Source organism: Megachile rotundata, chromosome 16 (genome assembly GCF_050947335.1).
Source record: "Megachile rotundata isolate GNS110a chromosome 16, iyMegRotu1, whole genome shotgun sequence".
NCBI classification, from domain to species: domain Eukaryota; kingdom Metazoa; phylum Arthropoda; class Insecta; order Hymenoptera; family Megachilidae; genus Megachile; species Megachile rotundata.
The window spans coordinates 2,191,314-2,212,325 of NC_134998.1; the positions used below are offsets into that span (position 1 = coordinate 2,191,314).

The 21,012-nt window shown below is 32.8% G+C and overlaps 2 long non-coding RNA genes across 5 annotated transcripts in view; both read left to right on the plus strand.

Moving 5' to 3' along the window:
- The window catches only part of LOC143265971 (uncharacterized), a 359,864-nt gene that overhangs the window by 170,595 nt on the left and 168,257 nt on the right, over positions 1–21,012 (plus strand). The gene's annotated exons all lie outside the window — the stretch shown is intronic.
- LOC143266020 (uncharacterized) lies at positions 4,497–8,442 on the plus strand. 4 transcript variants are annotated; one of them, XR_013040934.1, is made up of 4 exons: positions 4,497–5,155; positions 5,230–5,259; positions 5,875–6,074; positions 6,983–7,192. It is a non-coding gene; the product is annotated as an uncharacterized LOC143266020 (long non-coding RNA). The 4 variants fall into 4 exon arrangements; XR_013040935.1 differs by having other exon boundaries at positions 4,498–5,155; positions 5,235–5,259; XR_013040936.1 differs by adding an exon at positions 7,736–8,442 and having other exon boundaries at positions 4,499–5,259; positions 6,983–7,074.

Here is a 21,012-nt window from a genome sequence, read left to right on the forward strand (position 1 = left end):
ATTAAAAAACCGATGGGCTAGTATGAAGTGTGGTGCAAGTTTAAGTACAGCTCACACGTACGACTTTATTATAAGTATAATGTAATAATTAAAAATTTTCCTCACAAAAGGAACGTAACGTTAATAGCTTTCCTCTGTCTTAACGTGGCCGGAACACATTCCAAGAGTTTTCGTTGGAAACTCGATGGCGTCACCCTATATAACACGCACGAATAATGGAAGTCGACGCAGACTATTTGGGCACAAGGAATGAAACCTACAGTGCGGTAAATTAAAGTGCTCTGTTTTAATGCTGTTATAAGAATTACTGGCCCCGGGGTCTGCCTCTTAAATCTTGCTCGGCCACCTTTCCCGGGTTACTTCTTATTCTGCTCTCTTATTGTCGCGGATTCTTCTGTCTTCTATTATAACTACATTAACGCGGCCATCTTGAAAACGCCATGTGGTACTTTCGCTGAAAATTCTCTACTTTTCACGTTTTATTATTTCATTCTTTATTTTTTTAATTCCACTCTGTTATTCCACTTTTTTAATTTCATTTTTTTTTATGTTCATTTCTTCTTGGTTCTATTTGGTTTCAATTTTATTACTTTTTGATTTTATCCATTCCATTTTATTTTTAATTTTTTATTATCTATTTCATTTTATTTTTCCGCTTTCTAACTGAATTTTTTCTCGACTTCATTTTATTATTGTGAGTTCCAATTTTTGTCTATTTCGTTTTAAGATCCCACTATTCTACTTCATTCTCTACGTAGTATAATACGGTAATTCGGTTGATTCTATTTCAAATTTATTATATGGTTCAATTTCATCGAACGATTAATCAAACTTATATCAGTTAGCATAATTAGTATATTAATTATAATTATACAACAAATGGTAAAGTTAAGACTGTACTAAAAAAGTAGGTTATAGTAGGTCTAGGTCATAATAGAAACAGCCATCGACATAAGCTTGTTCGTTGATTCCTATTTTCATCTTTTTACTCCTCAAATGCAGAGTCAATCACGATTCAGACTTATGACATATTTAGAGGAGCAATGCTACTGCATATGCATATGTATAAATATACAAAAATTTGAACGAAAAACGGTCACACAGATTGTGCATATAATAACCAATAAATAATAATTACTTATTACCCGTGGTGATCAAAATATGTTCATAAACTTCTATGTACAAAATATATACATTTAATCTATACAACTTATCTACATATAGAAAGATATGAGATACGAGACACTAGATGTCTCTCATGTCTACTTTTTATATCTTATTCTTAATTATAAACAACAGCCGCCTGAGTATAATTTCCAAAGAAAATAAGAATGCAAACAAAATTAAGATTATGTTCCAAATTACACGTGCAGCGAATTAACACTCTGATCAATAACGAATATACTCGCACTTACACAGAATAAATTGTTTAAATATAAAATTGTGTAAGTTGCAGTGTTTCATGACGCTGACATTAAGCTTCATACCTATTGACATTTATATACATATATTTGATCCTATCTTTTCAAAATGGTTGCATCGCATTCGTTACTATGTAGCCATTGTTTTTGTTTACGTTAGCATCTGTCTCAAACCTGCACCATCCAAAATTCGGCTTTATTGAATACATATTATTTGTGGCTATCCAAAAATACTTGACTACCCTATGGTGAAACCAACTCGTCCTGTACTCGTAAAAACTTTATTTTTGCATCGATCCTCAAAAGTCGAATTTACACGATGGCAAACACAGTCGAAACAAACACGACAGTCGCAAATAAATGCAATGCACCCACCTTAATTATAAAATCAGACGGTCAACAAGGTATTAAGATATATTCGCAGTAAGGGTTGAACATCCCCGTTAAGTTAGGTCATAAAAGAAATGCAGCTCGTTATCTTCAACTAGTATCCAAGTTAGAATCGTAGCTCACGAGGGAGAGCAAGTTGCAGTTCCGTGCTCGCGAGATTCATCCGAGGACTGGACGAGGGCAAAGCGTGAAGCCGTCAGGCGGGACATAAATAAACCGAAATTTAAGGGCGCACAGGCAGCCAGCCAGACGGGCAGGTAGCGCGGGAACCGGGGCTGAAAGTGTATAATTACCGTTGCGCAAGTTGCCGTAGTTCTGTTCAGTTCGGTTCCAGTCTGCGCGCTTGAATTATAAGTTGCGAAGGAAGACAGAAATTAGGCACAGAGCTAAAGGTTCTGCTGTCTGGATATTACCATTCCCGGATAATCTGCGTATTAATTTCGACCGCCAGAACGTACTGGGAAGTTGCTTATCGTACAATTACTGCGTCTGGATATAATTTCCATTTTTCGATCTTTAGTACCGAATTGAAATCAGAAACGGACGATTTAGATCAGACGAAAAATTCAGGGCATCAGAACGATATGAAGCAGGTTTTCACATTCGTAGCTTGAGGACGCAATAATAGAGAATATATGAACTGTGAACAAGAATGTTGTTTTTTTTTAATTATTATTGTGCAGCACTATCAACTTTGTCTGAGTGCTACAATGATTCCTTGCATTTTTGTCATCTAATTAAGTAAATCAGTAGTATCCCTCTGCACTCGAAGGTATTTTTACTGAAAACAGCAACTGTAAAACTTACTAATTAAAAAGTTAAATGAATTCTTTCGAGGTTATTATTTATCTACTAATAATTTCCACTATTGTCTTAGTGGATAGTCTTAATTATTTATACACATAGTTTCACTATGTGTATAAATCACATGAGTAGTATTATTGAATTAGTTCAGAAATGCCTATTTGTTATTATTGTATTAACCCTTCGCACTCGAGAGGCCCCTCTCATTTGATTTAATACAATAATTTGAAATAGGCGTTTTTTAACTAATTCTGTAACAGTATTGGTGTGATGTATGAACATAGTGAAATAGATAATGGTGAAAATTATTAATAGAAGAATAATAACCTTAAAAGAACTCATTTAACATTTTAACTAATATTATAAAGTTGCTATTTGCATATAATAAAATTATCTTCGAGTGCAAAGGGTTAAATGGTACCTGAAAGTTATCTCTCGAGTGCAAAATTATAACGCGAAAAATAATAGAATTGGCAACGGAATCTTAATAATTTTAAAAAACTAGTAAGCTATCTTCGTATATCAATCAATGTATCACCATTACACAGACAGCTGGTGGTAAACGTGGCTTTCATAGAGAATATGGCAACTGTGGGAGAGAAGACTATTAATTCCTTGACTTTTAAGGATATTTAGAGGTTCGAAAACTTGAAGTTGGAATAAGAATGTGGGACTTTGACATTTGTGGATCTAGAGATATGAAAACGTAGGAATTTGACAACGTAGAAATTTGTGGACGTAGAAATTTGGTGACATAACAATATACTTACCTAGGAATTTGTAAACATAGAAATTTGTAGACATAGGAATATGCTAGCCTAGGAATTTCGGCAATTTCAGGGATATGGAAATCCTCAATTTTTGGAGTATAGTAATTTGTGGATTTAGGTATTTGGGAACGTTGGAATTTGGGGATGTGGAAATGTGTGTATTTAAGGGTTTGGTGTTTGAGGAATTTGTGGACTTAGTTAGAAACTTATGGATCTGAAAATTTAAAGATATTGAATTTGTGGATCTAGGAATATAGAACATTTGAAATTTTAGAGTTCATTTCTAAATTTCTGAATTTCCAAATAATCAAGTTTCCAAAAGCCCACAATTTCCTGAATTTTCAAATTCTTAAATTCCTAAATTTCTGAATGACCAATTTTGCCAATTTTCAAATGCATACATTCCTGAAGTTCTACATTATTAATTCTCAAAATTTCTAAATTCCTAAACTACTATCTATACTCTTGATGTTTGAAAGTTTTTAATTTCTTAAATTTCAATGTCCCCAAATTCCGTGATTTTAAACTTTTTCATTTGTCCAACTGAATTTCTAAATATTTAATTCCTCGAATTCCTGAATTTTTAAATTTTCAATTCTCCACATTTCTAACTTTCCGATTCTCTCAAATTTCTAAATCTTCTATTTTTCAAATTACCCACACGCAAATTTAAATTTGTAAATTTTTTGCAAATGTATATATTTTTTGCAAATACCTAACTTTCCAAATTTCTAAATTTTCAATTCCTAAAATGTCCTGTTACGTCAAACCCTTCATTTCTAATTCCTAAATTTCCAAATTCGAAAATTGCCCAAAGTCTACAACTCCCAAAATTTCCAATTCCCTAAATTTCCAAATTTCTCCATTTTTTCCCCCAAACTTCCAAATCCGTCGAATTCTAAATTTCCGAGTTCACCAACTAAAAACGAATGGTCAAGCTCTTTCCCTTTCATTATCTCATTTCCCTTAAGGAATCCGATTTGCTTCTCGTCTGTACTAGAACGATAACGTAAAATGTTTATTTGAAAGGAGTCCAGGGCCGTGGCCTTGTGTTCCAGGCCCAGGTCGAACGTGTCATGCGGTCGTGAAAGCGCGACAAGAAAACAGGGATCGTTGCCAACGCGTCGTCGAGCTACCCAGTCCTAAGCGGTTCGTCGTAAACTAAGCGGCTCGCGACTTGTAAATTCACCTCTGGCGTTTTAATGGTCTACCACGCGCGTGTATTACTTTCAGGCGCATTAATAACGCAGCGGTGAAAGGCTATCGCCGATTAATTAGTCACTTAGCGGCTCTCCCTGCCCCGAGGGCTCCTCTCGGCGTCCCGTTTTCTTAGATGCTGCACACCACGCTCGTGTCGGGATTTGTTGCCGCGAAAACGTGACGACGACAGGCCTCGAAACGTCGTTCTCATGAACGCGTGAGAATAAGGGTAGCTCACCCTGAAAGTTTCTTTAGTTAGGCGGCCGTGAGAGGGTCAAGATCGATGACCGAGAAAAGCGAACGTGGTACGGTTTTGGATTTAGAGCGACCCGCTCGACCGGCTATCCTCTTGCTTTCAGCTTTCGGATAAGTTAACAGTTTCTTATCTTCAATGCCGTTTCACACTGATAATACCTTCCTGAATAACATTCACCTTTTGCTTTTTTAGCCAACCTGTTATTTAAATACACACGACATGGTATTACCGAGATAGTCTGTTAAAGTGTATCATACATTGATGCGATTAGTGATGGATCAGTGATAACTTTCTGAGAAATATTCATTTTATAAGTATATCATTCAGAATATTAAAATATTTCAGATTTTACTAGAAATCAAATTATATCAGGCATATAATTTTAAAGTATAGGTTTTCAACATCATCTCCAGAAACAGTAAGTTGCAGTCAGACAACCCTATTCCTAGTTTACGTACTTCGATTCTCAATTTTCACAAAACCTAAACGTTGTCTCCAAAAATCTACTCACTTTTTCATAATAACATTTGTAGACAAAACGTACGACTTTTGTGATCGTAAACTAATGTATATGTGTGTTTTATTTATACACAAATGTTATATGTTGATCAGTTATATTTTTGATTCTAAAGATTATACTTTCATTTCTTATTTTATGTTATCACTAATTGTATCCCTCAGAATAATAGTGCAATGCAAAATCTAAGAAAAATATCATTATACATATTCACAATGAAAGTAAAGTATCAATGTATTTTAATATACACATTATAATATTAAAGTGATATTACCCTTTTACATAAAAATTTCGACAATACCATTACCAATATTTAAAATTTATATGATCAATTTCCCAGATAAATCAACATCTAAATATAGTAATGAATCAGTACTCAATTTATATTCAAATCAGCATTCAAATTATATATTAAAATGCATGAACTTCTTTTCATGTATTTTCATTATATCATTTTCCGTGTACTACTTTCTCTCCATCATTTAAAATACGGTACTTTCAAAATTTGTCCAACAGTTTAACATCGCATTTATCTACACCGTCATTCCTTTGATTGACTCACCGTTACGAGATTGCCATGGACTTCCGGCGTTTAGGATCCACGTGACCAATTTGTTCCCGCCAACGGGTCGTAGTATAACCTCGTCGTTTGCGGCGCAGCGTGAGCGTGCGTGTAGCATGCAAAAAGTTCCTTCAGCGCAGAAAACGAATACTAGGTATGTTGATCAGATGTCGGAACCTCGAACTGGCAGTTCTTATCTCGTCGCCGATGCGTAGACCCATTGAACTAGCCGGCGTGGGTCAAGCATTGATCGACGTACAGTCAACAGGAAATCTGACCTCCGTGGAAAAAAACATGACAATCAGAAGAGATCTGACGCTTGTTCACATTTTTGGAGATTTTATCAAGCCACTTTGTAGATTTCAAGGTCAAAGAATTTAGGGTTCTGTGGAAATGAAAATTGAGAGATTTAGTAGTTTAGGAATTTGGAAATATAGAACTTTGAGGATTTAGGGATTACGAAGTCTAAGAATTTTTAAGACATAGAAATTTAGAGATACGCTTATTTTGGAATTTGATGTTTTTCGATTTGTGATCAAGGGATATAATAATTTAAAGATTCGGGGATTTCGGAATTTGGGGACCTAGAAGTGTAGGAATGTAGATATTTGAAAGACCTAAATTATTTAAGTATAAGAAATTAATAATTTAGGAAGTTATATATGTTGGTATTTTGAGACCTTAAGACTTGGTGATTTTTCGATTTGTGATCAAGGAATATACTAACTTGGAGATTCGGGGACTTCATAATTTAATGATTTTGACTTGGAGGTGTAAGAATGTAGAAATTTAAATATTTGAGGGTTTAAGAAATTTATGATTAAGAATTTTATGAATATAGGATTTAGGAATGTTATTATCCAGGAATTTAACGATTTGGAAATTTAATATTTTTGGCAACTAAAAACGAAAATAAATTTTCGAATTTTGGTCATTAAAAATTTAGAAATTTGGATTTTTGGAAATGTGCGAGCTCGAAGATATGTAAATTGTTTGAATCTATCAAATTTAAGTACATAAAAATTGGAAAATTAAAAAATTTCATTGTGGCGTTCGTTTCAGATCAGTAATCTTCCAATGGCATGTCCGAATGACATTGAACAGGCTAATCTGATGATTTTTAAAATGGCCAGGACGATATTCTTGCGGATACGGTACATTTAAATTCCATACTTCGTTCTTTTCATTCATCGATTGGTGACAGTCCCGAAAGAACATCCATTGTTGTTTGATGTAGCTGTTTTCATGAATAAACTTCTATTTGGGATTCAATTTTTTCTTGTATTCATTTTGATTCGTTTGGTTGTTTTATGTAGAAGGTAACCTGATATGGGCATGATTCTAAATATATTCAAGTCTAAAATCTAGACATTAATACACAATTTTTTTATTTTTGTCCTAGTTTTTAAGAAAACAGAAGTTAAAAATTTATTACTTTTCTGTACTGTTACGGAAATGTTATCTGTCAGCGGCATTCATTCTGTACATAGTAATTAACCCTTTAACGTACAACTACATGGCCCACACAGTTAGAAGTGATATACCAGATTCATGTTTTCACTGCAACTGAATTTTGGGTTCAATTCTAATTTTAAATTGTATCATCACGGATTATTGAAGGCAAAACGTACATAATATTTTAACATTCTTTAATTGTGTTAACGTTGTAGCAATAATTAGGTAGCTATGAATGACGCAACTGCCTAGAAAATTATAGGTTAAGGGGTTGATTATATTATTTTGTAACCTCTACTTTTAAGCAAAACTTTGTTGCTGTCACAGTATGACCAACGTGCTAGCATTTTCTAATCATAGGAAATAATCAAAGGATGGAGGAGCAATAATGTCATTACATTTCCAAGAGTGAGTTTCTAACGAATGCAAGGAGAAGACCACCTGCCACCCCCGCTTGACTTCGAATCTTTCTCGGCTGGCCGGTGATGCATGACGGGTAGCCTAAGGATTTATGCCCGCGTCGCACGCCCGCCAACGGTCCATTTATTCGATATCGGAATATGGAAATATTACCCCGCTGATGTCTCGGGTTACTTCGTGGGACCCCTACTCACCTTGAATCCGTAATACTCCCATGGGCGAAGCCCGCATATCCGTTCGATTCTTCCCCTCTCCCTTCCCATTCGCCGTCGAACTCTTAATATTCGCTCTATCGCCGTCATACACATATTGGCTCTAACAAGTTTATATTCGCAAGCGGAAAACGTCACTTTGTGGCTTTCCGCGAAAAGCTACCCTCGATAAATGTCCTAGCTAAATGTCCGATTTACGCGAATCTACGGACTGATATCAAGAGCGCTCTAACGGAATATGGAATAAGAAAACGACGTCGGGTTGACCTAACCGGACTCGAGCGGAACGCACGTGGAATTCCACTCTCGCTCCATATTTTTCACGAATCCGGCTGTCGGTCATCGTGATTGTACCGTCGCTTTCTGGATGGAAATTCTCGACTATGCCTCAATGCTTCGTTTCCAGTTTCTACTTCGATGTTTTGCGAACTAAACACCGGTAAATTATTTTAGGTTATACATTTTTAATGTGATATTCGGTGATATGTTTGGTAATCTTTATTTCGTATTTGCTTGGTTGTTGAACTATTACTGACTATAATAGTTATTAAGTTTGGTACACAATAATATAGATATATATTAGTATATGGGTATAGGCAGGTATATGATAATATATCTTAGAAGCATCTCTAGATTCTGAAATATCTAAATGTTTAAATATGTAGAATAACATTTCTTGTATCTAGTATGAGCCTTCATATTGACTAACTAAATATTCAAGTGTCTTGTAGACCAGTACTAGATGTAAGTACAAGAGATATGGAGACCTTGTTATATAAATGGATTTAGGTATGTACATAAGAATCAGTGTCTAACTACAAGTATTAGATATCTAAGTACCATGTTCCTAGTTATAACGAGACTTAAAGCTGTAATCAGCATCTAATCATAAATATCAAATACCTAGATCCTAACTTAGCTCTAATCTCAATACCAAGTCCAGAACCAAGTTGCAAGTATATAAGGTATACGATGATTGAGATACCTATATGTAGATATACAATATGAATTTAAGTGCCCACAAATATCGGAAGTCCATCTATTTTTCCTAACCTACAGCATTTATCAATTTGGTACACTTTTATCGAAAGAATCTACCGTTTCTCAAGAAATGACTGAACTAATTCACTCAGCATCCGCCAAGAGTTCCAAGTCAATGTTAACCTACTAAAGCACAAGATTGCCAATAATTCAAAGGGTTATGTTGCACGTGCATTTCAAAAAGCGTCGCGAAGCCGGCATGCGAAATCGCGGATAGAACGTGATCGCTTCTAGCAAAAATATTCGATCGAACGGCTTCGAAACTCACGCGTGTTGGCTGATACGGATCAGCAGGGCCTGGGACGTGATTCGCTGGTGTGTACGTGACACCAGCAGCACACGGAGATGCTAGTTTTACCGGAATATGGCACGTGAAACATCGGATTTCGAGTTTATGCGAGCCAGTTAACCTGCTAGGCTCGAGAATAGCAATTTTCATGTTTCACGACTGCAACTACAAAATTTATCGCTTCATAGAATTGGTTAATTAACTTCTTCCCTTTTTTCTTCTTGTTATATTCCACATTTCATCTTTTCATTTTCAGGTTTAGTAAATACTTATTTAGGGTCACTACTCAGTAAGACTGTCAAAATCGTTGAAAGGATTGTTTAATAAATTACAAAGTTTATTAAGGTAGTTTTCTTGAAATGGTCCTTTTCATCGAGATAAAGAATTGAAATTATTGAGTATTAAAATTTTGTGGTCTAATGGTTGTTTCATTTCATTTGTTGTTTTCATTTGTTGAGTAAATGTAATGATAATATTCACGAATATGAAACCAAATTAAGAAAACAATTACAACACGTATGTTTTTTTACCAATCACACAAGTTTTTAATAAAAATTTCGTTCCTACAGTGAATAATTTACAAGTTATTTAAAAACGCCACGTTATGAAACTCATCCTATAAATAAACTCAATTCAAAGAAACAAAAAAATTGTTCTCATTTAAAAAATATTTTACAGTTAACGATTCACGTTTAAAGTTTAAAGTCGTCACGTGACTCACTCCGTGTACGACGTTCTATTTACCAGTGGACAGAATATTAAAAGTTTGATGAGAACGTGGAATTGAAAGGGGTTCAACGCTTCGAGGCTGAAATATACGATCGAGATTCGAGCCAGGCCAATAAAAGTGAGATCCCCTTTGGACGTTATGGCCATAAATGAAATAAAATGATATTTCCTCGATAAGAAGCGTTTCCCGGGCAGAGGAAAGCCGCTTTATTCAGGGGCGAACAAACACGTCGGACGTTGGTCAGACGTTCGGACGTGCTGCGTGGAAGGGGAGGTAGGTCCAGGAGCAGGGGAATCACCGAGCACTCCATCAAGTCAGAGGTGATTTTGGCCCGGAGCCTGGCCGTATGTCACTCGTACGCTTTTATGGCTTATATCGTGCACCTACAATTCGGAAAAATATTATTTCAGCGTTAAATTGCGACTGCGTGTCGGTCTTCGTTTGTGCGGGGTCAGAGGAACTCAATGGTTTAACTCGTTCGTTGCACTCCAAGATGGACTGTAATCACTTCATCATGCAGCGGTTCAATCTCTGACTAGAAGACACACTTTTTAATAAACTGTAACTTAACCGATTTCTAGATACATAAGTAACTAATCATGTCATATATGCGTAATATTTTTACTATCAATATTAGTCAAAATTGTGTAAAGTTAGGTATTTTTTTCTGGGAATTGTATAGAGTGAAATGTTCTGAATATATTTGTTTTCCCAGTACATTCGTCATAATATGTAAACACGAAATAATGCGTTCTCAGAATAATTCACAGATGTAGGTTAAGTATTTTTTATGGGAATTTTGCAGAGTTACACGTAAAGACGGCATTTAAAAAAGCGCCATTTGAGCGAAAGGTTATTATACTCATTCTGTCGAGTCAGGTGTGCCAACCTTGTACTATCTGAGGCCGATCGTAGGTGTCAGAACGGAAACCACCCTCTTCAACTGAAAGTTACTGTACGCCTCGTGTTACATACACCTTCTACTGCCCTTTATTCCAAGGCCGAGCAAACGGAGAACATAACATCGAGTTTCTAACGAGAGCCTAATTTGATCTTCGCATCTGCCCTTCCGCGTGACGATACCGATCGTAGATAATTCGAGCATGCGCAGTGCCGCCAACGATAATTATGCAGCGAGAGGAGCACCGTTCACAACGACTAATCTCACGATGATATCTCCAAACTCTCCACGCCGTGGAAATAAAGATTCCATTTGTATGGCTAAAACGACGCTAATATTTTTCTGTCACACCTGTGCCTCATTTCTTCTATGCCCTCGATGAATCATCGCTTTTAAGTGGCGCGTTATCGGTAACATCGGCTGGGGAATTTAAACGGGACGAGCTTTATTCTTCCTTTTTTTTTTTAATAAATATGAAACCCTATCTGGCCCTTCGTGGCTGTTGCATGCTGCCTGCTTTATGTGATTAATTTACGCGTGCTGTTTTACAACTTATAGGAACCGGTTATCTTAGATGGCATTACTGTTTATTGGAATATTATCGGCTTTTTTAAAAATTTGTTCTTAATATTTTGTAACTATTTTCGAACGAAATCTTCTAAACATCGATGCTAAATTCTGGTTATTTAAAATCGCCGATGTTATTAATTTTTCATTGACTATTTATTAATATTTTTAATTCATATTGAAAAGACATCTAATTACCTTTATATCTAAAAGTGATATTTGAGTAAATACAGCATTACGTGTAGAATATTCAATTTTATATTATTTACTTATATTGTTTACAACACTCCCTTGTTTTTCTGATAAATTGTTATAATTGTTTAAATTATGCACAAAACTTATTTACATTAAATAGACAATTTTATGTTCTTTAAAAATGACATATACTATTCTACACAATATTTTTTACTTCACATATTTGTACGCAAAAATTTTTAATAATTTTGAATTCATGTTACAATCTCAAACGATTTCAAGTTTCATTTACGCCAAATAATTTCATTTAAACTTACACCACAATTTTAAACAACTTCAAATCCAATTTATAATTTAAACCAATTATCTACCATAATTTCAAATAATTTCAAATTCCACTCAAACGCTTCACCCAAACTTTTCATAGCTGTTTTTCAATTACTGAAGAAAAAATTAAAAGAATTGAGTAAAGTATCCGTTGAAGATATATTATGCGGCCGGTAAATAATGATTTCCCGTGAAAGGATAAGAATCGCAGTTTCTTCTGGAATCGATCCTTCAATTTTCCAATTCCATGAAGGTCATAGATTTTCGCTAGGCAGACGGTCCAGGTCAAATTATTATTATCGTCATCCCGGTGAATCCTGGCAAAAGAGGAAGGTATCATATCTTCCGCGCGACGTCACCAAGCCCCATCCATTATTCTTTATCTGGCGAAGATATAAAAGAAATACATTACTTATATCAAGATTGTTGGCCATTCCTTTTGCGCGAGATTCCTCTTACAGAAATCTCCTTTCGCTTGACCAATACCGAATGATACGTATGAAATACTTTATCAATTCCTCGACCATTTCATATCTATAGGGTGGGTCGCACAATTGATACGCTTTATAGCTCTAATAATTCTGATAATAATATCTAATGTATAGAAAATATAATTTCCGATAAGTACATTGAAATTGGATGGTCGATGTAGAGTTAAGGTGAAGTGGGGTAAGTTCGTAAACGGGGTAAGTGCGTATACAGGCTATATTTATTACAATATTAGCGAAATTTCTCCATTTAGTATGTTTGTTTCCTTGTTTTGTTTCACTATATCCCCTTTTATATTTCAGCTAAGAGTACTTGTTTGCAGTATAGAGTACTTGCATAATACAGTAAAAAGCATTTTATAGCAGATTTCTTAATAATTCTGCTCTTGCCCCATTGCACATAAAATAAAGTTTCAAAGTATTTAGCTTCAAGTTACGCTCTTACCCCATTTTCGGGGAAAGTGCAGAGTAGTTGACATTTTAAACAATTTCCTATCAAATTCAAAATGTACGAGGAAAATTAAGGTCCTAGTTAATATTAACCCTTTCCTTACGGCAGTCCGCGCCGCGAAGTGTGCACTTTGCTCGTCAGTAGTCTTCGATATTCGGACTAACGTTTTTCAACGCCACTTTGTGATTGTCTTGTATGTACACTTTTTAAAGAGCTACATAACAACTGTTTCATCGTATTATAGGAAAAACATGAAAATGAGTATATTGTATGAATATTCAGTTATTTACATATAACACCCATACACACAGGTCGTCGCGCGCCCGCTGCCTATAGGCGACACCCGTAATGAAAGGGTTAATCAAATAGTAGTAATTGTGCAAAGCGTTCAATATCGACAGCGTTAAGTATTTACATAGCAGACTGAAAATACTTACGTTTAAATACCAACTTTACAGAAACCAATCTGCACTTACCCTTAACTTGTATAATCTATTGAAATTAACCGTATGACCGTGGGCATACTTCAGGAGCTGTTTATGTACATTAGAGTGACTCAACATTTTTTCTCCTTTTTCGGTATCACCCTCTAAAAATTTAGTGTACGGTGTAAACAAAATTCTCTCATAATTGGAGCTTAAAAATTTAAGTTTAAAGGGTTGCTCCAAGCAATTTTCTATTGGTATATTAACATTTTATTATTGATTTTTAACTACAATTAGAATAATTACAGAGTATTAGAATTATCGTAATTACAGGCACGATAAAATTAGATGACAGTATTAAATTTCACAGCAATGTCAATCAGATAATTTGAACATATCTACGTAGTTGGGACATCAATAAATAATAAGTCGGGTTAATTAATCAAGAATAGAGTTGGAAAATAGCGAACTTATTTGGTGATTACTCTAAGTTTTCGTATTAGTTGCTTTCAAACAATATTTATTAATTATCTACAGAAGAGATTAATAATTTTGTGATAAAAAAATCATTAATTTTATTTATATAGTTTGAATTACCGCATAATTTATTCATGTACATTCTGATTTGTGGATTTTAAATGAGGGTTATAAGAAATGTTGAGAAATATTGAAAAATTTGCATTTTACAAACATCTTTGGTATGTAAATATTCATTATTTGCAATTAATTGAGTAAGTGAACAAATTTTTAATGATATAAATGATTTATATTTAAAAAGTTTTTTAAAAGACTGTAGGCCATACGAGTGAAATATCTTATTATTGATGCAAAGAAATTACAAAGAAAACGATTAAATGGGGTAATAATTTTGATTATTTATAATTATTTTAATAATTTTTCATAAATACAGTAGTGTTCTTAAAAAAGTAGGAAAGTCTTTCTAAATTATTAAAAAAAGTGGATATTTTTTTCTTATTGACGAATTAAGTAATTCTGTGGTATATTTTTCATCGAAAATTATTATAGTGTAATGTTAAAAGTCAAATATTATTAAAATATAATGTTACAATTGTAACATTGGTATAACATTGATATTATATTTTTTATATGAAAATATTATACTACGTACGAAAGTTTGAAATATAGTCTACCAAGAAGTTAATATTTATTAATATTCACGACTGTTTCCATATGTATTTTATTTCCATGAAATCTAAAAATGTATCATATAAAAAATATTATACATAATAATATATTGACAGTAAGTTCTTGATGTATTATGCACAACCAATTAAAATGTAATGGTGTTAATGTTATTTGCGATTATAAGTTGTTTTTTAGAGAATCGTATCTTTTTATTCGTGATGGTTTTCTCTGATATCGATTCTTCAAAAATCAACGTTTAAATCCTTGGACTTGTCGCGTAGTAGTTCTGCAATTCAAAAACCCACATATCTGCAACCTTTAAAGTCATATGCTATTGTTTTCCTCATGTTGTTCGCAACATTCTTCAGCTTTCATTATGATGTGGTCTTTGTTTTTTAATTCGAACCACAAAAATATAATATAATATATAAAAAAAAAAACATGAAAGCAAGCAAATTCTCCACTTAGCCTTCTTCATTACTAACAATTTGATTTCTTATTTTATAACAACTTTTTAAATTATTTATTGCTGTAACGAGTATTGATATTAATACGAAATAAAAAAGGAATACAAACTTTTTTACTTAAACAGAATTTCAGTGAAATGAATTTGGAAAATGTTCTACTTTTGAAAATTACTGTGCAACAAAAACGACTCGTGTATTTGATTGCATTTTTTTCAGATGATAAATATAAAAAAAACAAAGCTATGTTGTCCTCTTACGACCTACGACGTATTTTTCTATGTAGATGTTATATTTACGTAATTTATACGACAGAAACTTTGAATGTCACCGAGATGATATCCTTACTCAATATCATGACCTAATCTCGATCTATCATCATATGGATTATGCAGCTTGTACATTTATTTTTGGCCCCTGATTTTACATTTATCTGCGTCCTCTGATTTTGACTTATTCAATTTATTTTCTTTTACTACATCCGGGATCGAAAATTTATGATGTTAAGTTGTTTTTTCAGTTACCTGTGTGTTAAGTAAAACAGTATACATATGTATAAGAATTGGACATCTATTTTTTAATACTACAGGAACGGAACTATGTTCTCGTTATTTTAATATATTTTTAGAGTCTAAAATATTTAGGCCTTTTTCAACACTAGGTTCACGGACTTATATTTAAATTTGATCTAAAGTAGGAAAAAATAAATTAGGGATGATATGTGAGTTTTGTCATTTAAAATAAGAGATTTAATGTTAAAATATAGAATGTTAAATATAGAATTTATTTTAAAATTTGTTTTAAAAACTGTTTTAAAATATTTAATTTATAAATTTGTATGATTTGAGTCATAATTGACCCGGTATTCATCATTTAATCGATAAAAATCATATTTTCTATAGGAAGTTATAAATTGCAGACTGACTAAATAGTATACGCAAAGAATATGCACTTATTACAATATATATCTTTTTTGAATTACCTTGTACAATTTATAGAAATGTTTACATAGCTTCATACTGTTAAAGAAGTGAATATTTTATGACAAATTTTATAATTTAATAAGATAAAATATGTTTTTCTATTTTATCGGCTCTACTTCATTTATTATTCTGAATACGTGACTTTTCAAAAATATATTTTATACTTTATATTATATTTTTAAATTACGTGGTGTTGATTTTCTATCTTTTATATGTTTTATATTTTTATTGTGATATTTTATATTTTATATTTTATATTTTAGTTTTACAAAAATAAATAAATTGTATAAAATCCAAATTTATTGAGACACAAGGTGTTCAAGAGAATGAAATAAAAAAAAATATAAAAGTTTTATTAAATATGGGTCTAGTCATTAATTTCGAAGTATAATATATTACAGACGATATAGAGGCGGCGAGTAAAAAGCTACGCTTCTTGGAAAGATTGAAAATAGATTTTGCATATTATATTGCATGTGAAGCAATGATGCTAATAATTGATTAAAAAATAGTCAAAAACAGTGCAAGTTAGTTTAAGATAAAAATCCCTTAAAACTGCGATGGAAAAATGATAAAAAAATAAAAAACGGCGAATTTGTAAGTAATGTTTAATATGCAACATATGGAAAATGTATAATGAAGACTATGCTGCTTCATTTTTATTTTGAAAAATAACAATTAATTAAGAAACATAAATTAACAAGTATCTCTTACTTTTTTCGAATTCATCTTATGATATTTTTCTTTGTCCACTACAAGTTGAGTACATTATTCCCATACGCACACTTCTTCATTACTATCAACATAATATACTTGTTAGCTTACATAATGCTATGAAATATTAACAAGAAACATGTACTTAATACAAAATGTGTCCCATATTACACATACGTGTTCCATATACATACGTGTATATTGCACTCGTATTTCAGCAGCAAAATGTCTTAAGCAAAAAATAAATGTTATAGTACATTGTATTTGACTATTCCATAACACACACGTTGAATAATAAATCATGCAAAAGTATCAACAGAATTGTATAACTGACCGTCGCTAAAAAGTATAACTCAATCAACTTGCGCTTTAGAAACTTTTAACACTATACATCAAAACCGTGTTTTACATTCACACACTTGCAAATTCACAGATTTATACGATTATTTTTGTTTACAAAAAAATATTTTTGGAAGTTGGAATGAATACTCTACCATGCTTGTTCACTTAATCTCGTATTTATTGTCCCCTGGTTCAAACTTTCCCTCTGTTTTCTTTTACCTAAACATCCCTTTTAAGAATTTTTCGGTTGGGTCGAGAACTTTTCAAGGACGCGCTAAATGACCTCTTAAATTATCCTCTGTTACAACCATCTTTTCTCCTACTAATTAACCAATGACATTTGCAACTTGTATACTTTTAACTTCAAAGAAAACCAATAGTTTTCATTCCGAAATCAAAAATACCTTCGTGTGCAAAGGGTTAATTGTTTAAAATGACTTTGAAATCAATAAATCTCGTTCTTGTTCTGCTTACATGTTTACAGTAAGTACCTGCTGAGATCTAAGACGCCTGGTTTGTAGACCCACTAGTTTCATATTGTCCAAATATACAAAAAATTGCAATTATCTTAATTCCTTAATTACTTGACCACTCAGATATGTATCGTGATCCATATTAGATGCAGTTACCCTTCAATCATTTAATATTAATAATTTAACCTTTTTCCTCGCCGACGAAATGGAACCATCATTTAACTCCTGCCTTCTATCCACTATCAATTAGGCTTTCTAGCAGCATAAGGTAACATCAGCTTGAAGAAAAAAAAACTAACAAGTAGCGAACGTATACTTGGCTTCGACCCTTCCAACATCTACTCGCTTGTCTGAATCGACGCAACACTTAGCAGCGAAGGAAAATAATGGGTATCCGTTGCAGAAAATAATTCCCTATCTCGCCGAAGCAACCGTTCGCTAACGTCGGATTTTGACACTCGTCGAAGGAAGTGTCGCTTCCTGGACGTATCTTTTATTGTTGTTAACGAAGAACGTGTCGATCTAATGCAGAAACCATGTTACAGTCATAGCGGGTTTTGCTTCGACCACTTGACCCCGTTAATTGTACGCTTGTTTCCGCAGACTATACCCACCGACTCCGTAAAACCTTGTATTGCTTGTTTGTATTCTTCTCGACGATACAATTGTTTCCATCATACAATTTAAAAACAGATACACAAAGTGTTTATTCTTTGAAGATAAACTTTTTCACATCTCATGTTGAAAAATCTTTAATTTTTGGTAGTGTTAATATTCTTTTAAAATCAAAATACAATTTTAATCAGTCTTGTATGAATAATTTTTTAGTTGTCAAGATTGACTAATATTTTAATTATAGAACTTTACAGTGGTGGGATTTTAAGGTTATGTAATATAATAGTACTACAATATTTTAATACTCTCTTCAGAACCTTAAATTAATATAATATTATAATATTTTATTGTAGTATAATATTACATTGTTATGTCATGTTACAATATTACAGAATTATAATACTGGAATATTATGATATAACAATATTATAAAATTATGTTGTCATAATATATAATCTCCGAAGACTATCAAAGCAACATAGTATTATAATATTACTTTGTTATAGTATTTTTACATTGTTATATAAAACAACAATATTATAACATAATATAATAATACTTTACACAATTATAAAATGACTAGAAACTGAATGTATTAAAATTTAAAATATTATAACATTGCAATATCGTGTTATTTAATTAATTTTTAAACCATTAATTTGAGAAAGAAAATGTAAATCGTCGGAAGTAATTGGAATACAGAGAGAAATTATTTTGCATTCAAAATGTCAGTCCTCAATGAACTATATTACATTCACAATTAATTTTAATGTAATTTTCTATTCGCCACTTAAATCTACAATAAACAAAAAAAGTTAACATTTCATTACTTGTGTACTACCTAGTAGATTTTATAATTCATTTACAGAGGACTTATTTTTCCACCTGCTCCCATTAATTATCACAATAATTCTGCTACTATCAGATTCTACAACAACAAAGCAAACTGCACCACGCTCATTCACTATTCTCTCCATTCTTCCTTACATTTACACGTCTGCTATTCTAACCTCACAAATTTGCCTGCCACAGTGATGCTAATTTCTACTTACACAGCCCCGTTGCGTAAAACGAAAATGACTCACTGAATGACTTCCTGCACCTGTTATCTTCGTACAACCTTTTTCTGACCACGAGTTTCTAAAGAGACAACGTCCAACGAAAATGGAAGAACATAGAAGGCTATAACACAAAGTAAATATCGTTGTTCTAGCCATTCGGCATGATTATTAATCGACCGGGCTTTTCACAACGTATTTCGAAAGTCGCAAGCGTGAAATGTGCCGCATCCGGAAAAGGGGAAGTGCTCGCTCACGTGTGTCAGCCATTCAACTTCCAATTGCGTGAAGAAAGGTAATGGTGGATCTAGGGTTCTTTTTTATTAGGCCGATGTGTTATAATAAAGGTAATGAACCGATGTACATAAGTAAATGACGAAAACGTAGAAAAATTGATTTCAGTGAATTTCAGCAAGGGTAATTAGAAAAGGTTATAGGGTAATTAGGTTATTATAGGATAATGATGGGAAATACGGTTACGACATTGTGCATGTGTGTGCGTGTGATATGCACTCACTGACACTAGCTTCTGAATTTAGTGGTTTTAGATTTCTATATTTCTACAGTAAATCTCAAAATTTGAAAATAGTGAAGTTTTTAAATATTTAAATTTATACATTAATAACATTTGATAGTCCATTTCTAAACTTGAAAAGTTTATTTTTATATTAATAGATTTCCAAATTCCTACGTTTCTAAATTGGGAGATTCATGAACTTTAAATTTTTAGATAATTAAATTTGCAAATAACTAAATTTCTAGATTCCTAAATACTAGGATTTCTAACTAATTGAATTTCAAAATTTCTGAATTTTTAGATTACTAAATTTTTGATTTCCTAGGTTTCTATGCAATCAAATTTTCTAACTGCTAAATTAACCAAATTTCTATATGCTAAAATTTCTCTATCATGAAGTTCCTGAATTCCTAGATTCCTAAAATCCAAAATTCCAAAGTTCCAAAATTCATGAATTCCTAAATTCCTAAATTCTTAAATTCCTAAATTCCTAAATTCCTAAATTCCTAAATTCCTAAATTCCTAAATTCCTAAATTCCTAAATTCCTAAACTCCTAAATTCCTAAATTCCTAAATTCCTAAACTCCTAAATTCCTGAATTCCTGAATTCCTGGATTCCTGGATTCCTAAATTCCTAAATTCCTAAATTCCTAAATTCCTAAATTCCTAAATTCCTAAACTCCTAAATTCCTGAATTCCTGAATTCCTGGATTTCTGGATTCCTGAATTCCTAAATTCCTAGATTCCTAGATTCGTAGATGCCTAGATTCCTAGATAGCTTCATTGCTTCATTTTTAAATCCATTTAAATACATGATTCAAAAAATTCCAAATACTAATCCTAAATTCATTAGTTGCTGTTCTAAATCGTTTAACCTTCTACATCTCCATACTTCCACATTCCTAAACTTTGAAATTAAAATATTGTCAAATTTCCAAATTATCATCTCAAGTAATTATCAAATATAAAACGATTCACGTTAAAATGAAAGTTCCAAATGTAAACAGTTGCACTTTCTAAAATTTAAAGTACCCAAATATTCCCGATAACTTATCAGTGTACATAATCATGTACAACTCTTCATCGGGCACTTAATCTTCCCCTTTTTATTATTAAATGTTATGCGAAGTCAACGTTGCAGAAAATGTTTCCGCCAGTTCGAAACCGACCTGCCACACACGTGACAATTTAAGCCGTGCACCAGGACATATTACCCTCTGTCCTTATTTGTAAAGGGGAATTCCCTATACTTGTAAACGGCGTATAATGTCGATCCACA